This window comes from Phytophthora infestans, genomic scaffold, assembly GCF_000142945.1.
Source record: "Phytophthora infestans T30-4 supercont1.21 genomic scaffold, whole genome shotgun sequence".
NCBI lineage: Eukaryota > Oomycota > Peronosporomycetes > Peronosporales > Peronosporaceae > Phytophthora > Phytophthora infestans.
Genome location: NW_003303738.1, coordinates 836,696 through 844,635, shown reverse-complemented (window position 1 = coordinate 844,635; position 7,940 = coordinate 836,696).

The following is a 7,940-nucleotide window of genomic DNA, read 5'->3' as shown; positions in this document are numbered from 1 at the left end:
TTTATCCAATAATATCCTTGAGATTGTGATGATTGTGGGCGGGAGAAGTTGATGCACGCTCTCGAAGAATAGCGTGGAACTCTCGCCTCATGGTTTCTAAGAGCTCGAACAGAAAATAAGAGGGTGCCGCTAAAGGTTACACTCGAGCAGAGATTGATTGGTGTCCTTACACCAACTATTATTAATATATGTACATGTACATGTACATGTGATCGATGCTGTGCGGTGCGCGTGTATCCAATTTAGAAACACATCATCTGCTTTTCACCTTGTCGCAAGTTGCGACTTGGCAAAGGCGACAAACGACAGCCTGGCTTACGGCTGTAATGTACGCGCGTTTACCAACACCACTTGCTTGGCAAATCGAACGATAACATTGAGCCGGGACGGTCTCATCGTTTTATTGAGAATTTCTTAGTTAATATGCATAATAGTAACGTAGGCTCTATGCATTTGACCAGGTTTGCAACCTGCTTGAAAAGTGTGATGGGCAGAAATGCAAGTCGTGGGAAAAGTGGCTTTTTCTTGCAAATCGCCAAATGCCGTAGCCTAAAATTAAAAATGGAGTGTCTCCACACAGCCTTAAATTAGATCTCACAAGAACGGGCCATTTGCACGATGGTTGGTAAAACTGGTAACTTGGCCGGGAAATGGTGTACATGTACATGTATCTGTCCTTTGCCCTTAAGTCACTTAATATAAAGCTAATCTGCCTCAAAACATACCGGTATAAGTCATTATTTAGTAATCCGGGGTTACTGTTCCTTAGCTTGGTTTCTTAGAAGCGTTGAATCTCGAAGTAGCTGTTGAGCAGTACATGTACCAGTATTGTGCTGCAAATGAAATATCGCTTCGTTTTAAGGGCTAGATAGGGCTAATACTATTAGCCCTATCTAGCCCTTATTAGTAATAGATCGGGTACGAGAAGCCAACAAATGCTCGTGGTTGGATTATGTACGACAAATCGACATTGATCTCCGTCGGAGAAAATACCCCTTTTGCGTTTTACAAATCGACATCGATCTCCGTCGGAGAAAAGACCTCTTTTGCGTTTTTAAAATGCATACCGGTACCGTTATTGAGGGCGTGTATTTTAAGAGATAATACCTGGTCTACGCCATTTCCCGGCCAAGTTGCCAACCATCGTGCAAATAGATCTAATTTAAGGCTGTGTGGAGTCACATCATTTTTATTTTTAGGCTACGGTATTTGGCGATTTGCATGAATAGGCCGCTTTTCCCACGACTTGCATTTCTGCCTGCCCATCACACTTTTCGAGCAGGTTGCAAACCTGGTCAAATACATAGAGCCTACATTTCCGCACAGTGGATACCGTTATCGAGGGCGTCTATTTAACTGGTCTACTTTTTCGCCCTCGTTAAAGCACATTTAATGACAACAACACGATTGGGGGATAAATGTGCTGTAAGGCTTAAAGCTTTTTAAATTCGGTTAAGTACGTATTTAACAGCAGCCTTTCATTTCCAGTTATCGAGCAGACGAGGCGACCAAGGAGACATCATAGGACACTGTTGCAAGACAGCTCTTAGAGTCTGTACAAGGCCACCACTCTTCAGCAATGGGAACAATTGTTGAAGAAAGTGATTCTGAGTGGGTGGACGAAAGCAGCATCAGTGACATCAGTGAAACTACTTCTCTGTCTCCTTCTCTTTCAATGCGCCCTATTAACGCTGTTGGTACGATTCATTCACTAGATCATCTTTAAAACGTGTATTGACACTTATTCTCTTTTACTCTAGCCAACAAGCGTACACATACGCACGATTGTGCCAATTTCTCGAAGAGAAGGCGCACCGGTATTTGTGATGCTGACATTTACCTTTTGTTATCTAGATGTTAAAGACTTCTAACGTTTGTGTACTATGCAGATAGAACTAGCTTGAGCACAACGTCAGCATGCTAAGACCCTAATGCAAATGACCGCGTTCCTCGTGAACGTAAAGGCTCCTCCTGGAAAGCCAGAGTTGAAGTGACCACAAATGCTCGCGAAATTGTAATGTCATAAATTTAGAGATTTCACGATAAATGTGCGCTAAGTTATAGCACATTTATGAGTAACCGAGCATGATAAATGTGCTTTAGCGCGTTAAATGTGCCGTAAGACTGTTGTGTTGTTGTCATTAAATGTGCTCTAACGAGAGTCCTACTTTTTCGTGTTACATGTATTACATGTATCTCTGGTTTTACACCTGTTTTTAGCAAGCTGACGAATGTTTTCTTTTGTCGTTTTACAAAAAGCTGCAAATCACAATCTATGAAGGTCAATTACATGACTTTATTTAGTCTTTTTAAAGGAATTTTTTCGAAAGCTATCAATAGTTGAATTACATGTAGTCTTTACATGCGCAGTAGTTTTCAATTAGGTAGCTCCTCAATCTCAGTACATCACGCAAGCGTCCCACAAATGATGAGCACGCTTCTTGAGTTTTTTTTTGGAGGAGAATAACCTCAAGAGTAATGCTCTTGAGGTTTTTCGATTCCACCTCACTATCAACTTTAGCAGGGGAGCGCGAAAATATTGCTCGTCGTGCTCATTATTAACCGATCCTATTGGCTAAAAAGATGCTACTGAAATATTTCATGACGCAGAAGAAAATATCCCCCTGATCAACAAGATGGTGTTAACCCGAGCGCAGGTCAGAGCACAAGCGACGGCGCAGCAACAAGAGATTCCTGAAGCGGCCATTGTCGTTGTAGACCATAGCGACGAGACCGCAGTGGCTGAGGTGGTGGCAGAACGATCTACCGTCGAGCTTGTCCCGCATGTTCAAGACTATTTGGCTAAGCTAGCAGAGTATTTTCTTACTCAAACACAGGCCCTCGCTGAAGGGCACACATTTATGCAGATCCAGCTCGAAGGCCAAGGCGAAGCCCAAAGTTCCGCTCTGCTTGCTGTTCGAGAATCCACAGATGCAGGCATTAAACAGCTAGCCAATCAACAACTGGCAATCGCAGGCCGATTTCATGAAGAGCTGATGGCGACACACGCTGGTATTCGCGAGCAATTCTTGCGGCTAGAAACAATGCAAGCTAACGTCGGAGAGGAGATAGAAAGATCTGTGGCGGAGAAGCTATTTCGTGCTCTTCGGGAGGCCCATAGCGAGTCGCAGTCGATGATTGCCGCTCAGGTAGACGGTGTCGCTCGAGTGGAGCAGCAGGTTGACGCGAAAATTGGCAGTGGCTTCCAGGTCCTTACCTCACACATCCACCAACTTGTCGAGGAGAAGATAGCAGCGCACCAAGCGAGAACTATAGAAATGACAACCGAACTGGCGCAGCAGCTTGTAAGAAAATCTACAACACAGATGAAGGACCACCTTGAGAGATCGTTCGAGCTGGGCTTTAAGTTGGCGCGTGATGATTTGAAACAGGAGCTTACTTCAAACACGATCACTTCAGATGGAACTTCGCATGACGCTGTCAAGAGCTTCGTGCTGGAAGAAATTGAGAAATCAAAGCGCCACTTCGAAGCTCAAGTGCAGCAAGCTTTAATATCTACTCAATCTGATCTTAACCTTCAAGCTCAACGTCAAGCCGATGCGGTCTCAATTCTACGAGAAAAATTACAGCAGCATTGCGATCGTGTACCTGAAATACGTGATATGGTAGATGAAGCTGAGGCCTGCAACACAATAAAAGAGCTTGTGAAAAAAGAAGTGGAGAAGCGTATGGAACTTGTGCAGCGCCAACTTCTGACTGCCCATCCACAAACAGGAAGGTGTACGGAAATTAGCGATATCAAGGTGGAGCATGACGTGGCTGGGGAGGTCGGCCAACGTCTTACCGAGGTACGGATAGACGATATTTCCGAGCAGACAAAGCAGACGGTGGAGAATAGCGTGAAGCTGATACACGATCTCGTTCGCGAGGCCATCCGCCGTTACGCTTGTGTGAGCGGCGATACTGGAGATGGATCGGGTGACGTTGGAGGTGAAGACGACGAAGATTTATCCAAAGAAAATCGCAGTATCCAGCAGCGAATGCGAGATGCTCTTGTCAAAGCGCATGCATCCGCCTTACCGTCGCAGTTGAAGGTCGAGGCGGAGAATGAAAACCTCAGCTTTCCGAAATAAAGAGTTCCCGAAATGATGAGGACATCGCATCGCCCTCTCGGGTGCATCATCAGGTATTGCCTCTTGCCTATCGTGGTGAGCTAAACTCAAACGGAAACGCGGACCGTCGGGCAGTGATTGCTGATGTTCAGAAAGAGGTTGCACAGAGAGCGGAGGCTGCAGCGAAACGCTACGGAATGCGCAAGCTGCGTTAGGATGTTGAAATGCTGCGAGTATCTTATAGCGTGCTAGAAAGAAGGTTGGGTACGCGATGGACGCAACAGGAAGGCCACGTTCCGAGTCCACCTAGGATGAAGTATCAGAGCTTAACTCAATATATTTTATGCAAGTAGCTTTAGTTAAGTGACATACGCATGAATGGGCAAACTTAGAGAAGTTTGCTTCGGCTTCGATTCACAATCAGGGCTCGTAAGATGAACTTTGGACGGATCCCAATGTAAACTACTCTAGTCCATTGCTGCTTCTCACGGACACCGATGGTTACCGTCGTAATCGCACCGGCATCCAGGTCCACGTTCGCAAAACCAACCAGACCCGTCGCATTGAGCTGAACGCCCGGGTACATCATTGCGGCGTCCGCCAGTGGCTCAATGTACACCTTCGGCACCCTTACGCCCTACGCGCTACCAGTGCCCGTCACTATGAACGACACACTGACGAAGGTGTCAGCGTCGCTCGGCCTGCACGAAACGTCCTAGTTAAAGCCGCTGTTGCTCTGCTGTGAGGAACTAGACACCGAACTGCTCGGGTTGCCTCCTGGATCAAGCGCACGGACTCGTCGAGCAGACCTACCATATACTCCTTCACAAATTCACGTTCATTGTAGCTATGTCGAGTCTTTCTCTTCGTCACACAAACTAGAGTTCGAGATGAAATTGGCCAGCATCTCGTCCGCGAAATCGTCGATATTCATGTCCATATTCAAATCCAGCGGATACGTAAAACACGAGGGTGTATACTGTCGGTGCTTTCCTTTAGTAATCGGTTCACACTGCAGAAGGTCAACAAACTCGCGATTGCGGTTTAGAAACGAGCACATATCAATGTTGTGCTGCGACAAACTAGTGCGTTGCACAGTGACCATGCTCCCACTCACGCTAAAGTCGCGCTCTATTTGGCAGGACGAAGCTGGGATAGCGAACAGCAATCGTGCGACTCTTGATAGAATTTTGTAGTCACCTTGGTGTTCAATTCTCCGCCAGAATGGTAGCACAGATTCGGGTGCTCCATTCGGTGAGCGCTCTACCGCGATTGGGTCGTCGATCCAGCGGTCTAATTCCTCTGCATTGCGTCGGTGCATCCGGTCTGAGGTGATGACTTGTGGTCTGCGTGGCGGAGGAGCAAATAAATTCTCCAATTCACTAAAATATGCTACAGGAGTGGGAGAAGGAGGTTCAGCAGCATCGATTGGCTCTGCGACGGCTTTCATAAGAGTGAGTAACTTATCGCGAATCTTCTCATTCACTCTGTCTCGCTTAGCACAAGCGTCACGAGTGCCGATGCCGTGCTGACGACACACCAGCAGCACAACAGCATTTAGACTCAATCTTGGACTTTTGTAAATCGGGTGAAGCCTTTGTTGCATTTCAAACACAAAAGAGCTCTCAGCCATCTTGGCGTTATCATAGTAACGACAAAAGTACCGCTCGTCAAGTGCATCCCGTAGTAGCAGACGTGTAGACTTTGCTAGTGGCAGCAACTCGCTGGGATCAATCCACCGAGGGTTCTTCTCTGTCGCCAGATAGTGTCGAACTGGTTTTTCTGGGTTAAGATCGTTCAAACGAATTTTGAATAGCTTCATCAGAGCTTCGACTTGAGTCGCAGACTCAGCTTGACAGGCGCGTTTTAGCTCTGTCACAGACTGCAAAATCGATAGGAGCTGGATCAGATTGGTTTCTTGAGCTGCCAGTGGAAATACAACTGGTGGTTTTTTATCTCGAATTGCTTTTTTTGCTCGCTCTGCATACCACGACTCCAAAGCAGGCCATTATTCTAAGACACGCTTAATGGAGCTTGTCAAACTCAAAAACCGAGAGGCCGAATAGCTCAACAACTTCGTTGAGGAAGTTCCGGTCTGGGCTTTGCACAGCGCTTCGAACAAATCACCAGTAACTTCAACGGACCGAACTTGGTAGATTGTCCGTGTCAGCTTTGCAATTAAATCACGCATGTCGGGATTTTTGCATGTAGCATTGTCATTCATTTCACAGGAAGCCTTCGTTGCCGCGTGAGCCATATGAGCCATGCACCATTCCCATTGCTAATCGAGCTCTTCGGTCAGCAAGCCCACAACATCGGAGCCCTTATCGCTGGTGGCACCGTAGAAATCCTTAACGGTCAGCTGGAAATCCTCCAAAGTGCGCTTCACCCACAGCAGAAAAGGTCGTCTGATCCCGCCATCTCGATCACCATAAGCGGGGTTAAACTTGCGTGTTCCCAAAAGTACAGACCGAAACTGCCAATTAGTATCAATAAGATATACTCGCAAGCCGAGGTATTTCTTGCCCGTCGTTTTGCATGTCCAGAAGTCCGCCACCATCGTGAAGTTAGGAAACAATTGGCGATTTGAATGGAGAAATTCGATTACTTCCTCAGTTGTCGACACATAGAGCTCGATAATTAATTCTTCGATAAGCTCAGCAGTGATGACGACCTGCATCTCGTCTTTGACCACGAGAGCTTCTTTGAGCCTTGATTCTTCGTACTCGCCTATCCGGAGCGGTAGATTGTGGTTAACAATGCGCAACGTCTCGAGGAGAAGATTTAAACGGGCAGGATTGCGAGAGTACAAAACAGACGAGCGTAAGTGCTCAATCTCTTCTTCCCGCTTTCGTTTTGTTGTCATCGCCTTCTTTGTTTTTGGAGACTCCAAGTGATGAACTAGTCGCAGGTGTTTCACGGCGGCGGACGTCTTTCCATGCGACAGCAGCAACAAGTTGTCGGCGGTATCAGTGCGTCGGCAATACTCATCTGCCAGGCAAATATAGCCAGCCTTCGTTTTGGCTCCTTCGGTGTATTCAACACGGACGCCCCAATCGAATATGAAGGAGCTCTCTCCGGGCTGTATGGGCTTTCTCTTGAAAGGACCGATATCGGCCCAACTCTCGACGGCACGCTTCACCGCTGCTGGCGGGTCCAACGTTGTAGTCATTACGTCAGAGCAAGGGGGCGAATACTTTGTACGGAAGTGCTTGGTCCACTGTGTAGATGTGTTATCCGCGTCTGGTAGCCCAGGCCGCCGCCGCGTGCTTCACGATGACTGGAAAAGATATGCAGGAAGATCGCCGTGATTTACGAAAGAACATCGCGAATTTCCACCAGTAAGGAACGCTACTGAAGGAGCACAGCTTTGAGCCGGCTCTTGAAAAAGAATAAATTCCTCGTGCATTGGAGTTTTGCTCTTAGCCATCGTACTTATGTGGAAGGAAGAATAAAACCTCAAAAACCGTGCTCCCCAATTTTGCGAGAATCTTTTAACCTCGTTTCTGGTGGCTGTATCCATTTTGCTCGTGGGAGGCTTGACATCACGGAGCACGTGACTATAATAGCCACACCCAGCCACCAAACCTGTTCCAGCCGGACTGGCATCTTTTGCTGTAACATCTGAGTCCACGTGCTCCTAATCATTTCTTTCCAAAATGAAATCTTGTATAGTCTGTGGACAGGATAGGAATTCAAGGACATGCAGTCCTAAAAACAATCGCCCCATGGCATTCGTCAACTTGCTACGTACATGTACAAGGAGCGCATACCGTTTCACGACAGCCCATGGTGTTCACCAATGCAGCACTTCTGGCTCTAGCCGTAATTTTGGCACGTCCGAAGCAGCAGATTACATCACAGTCG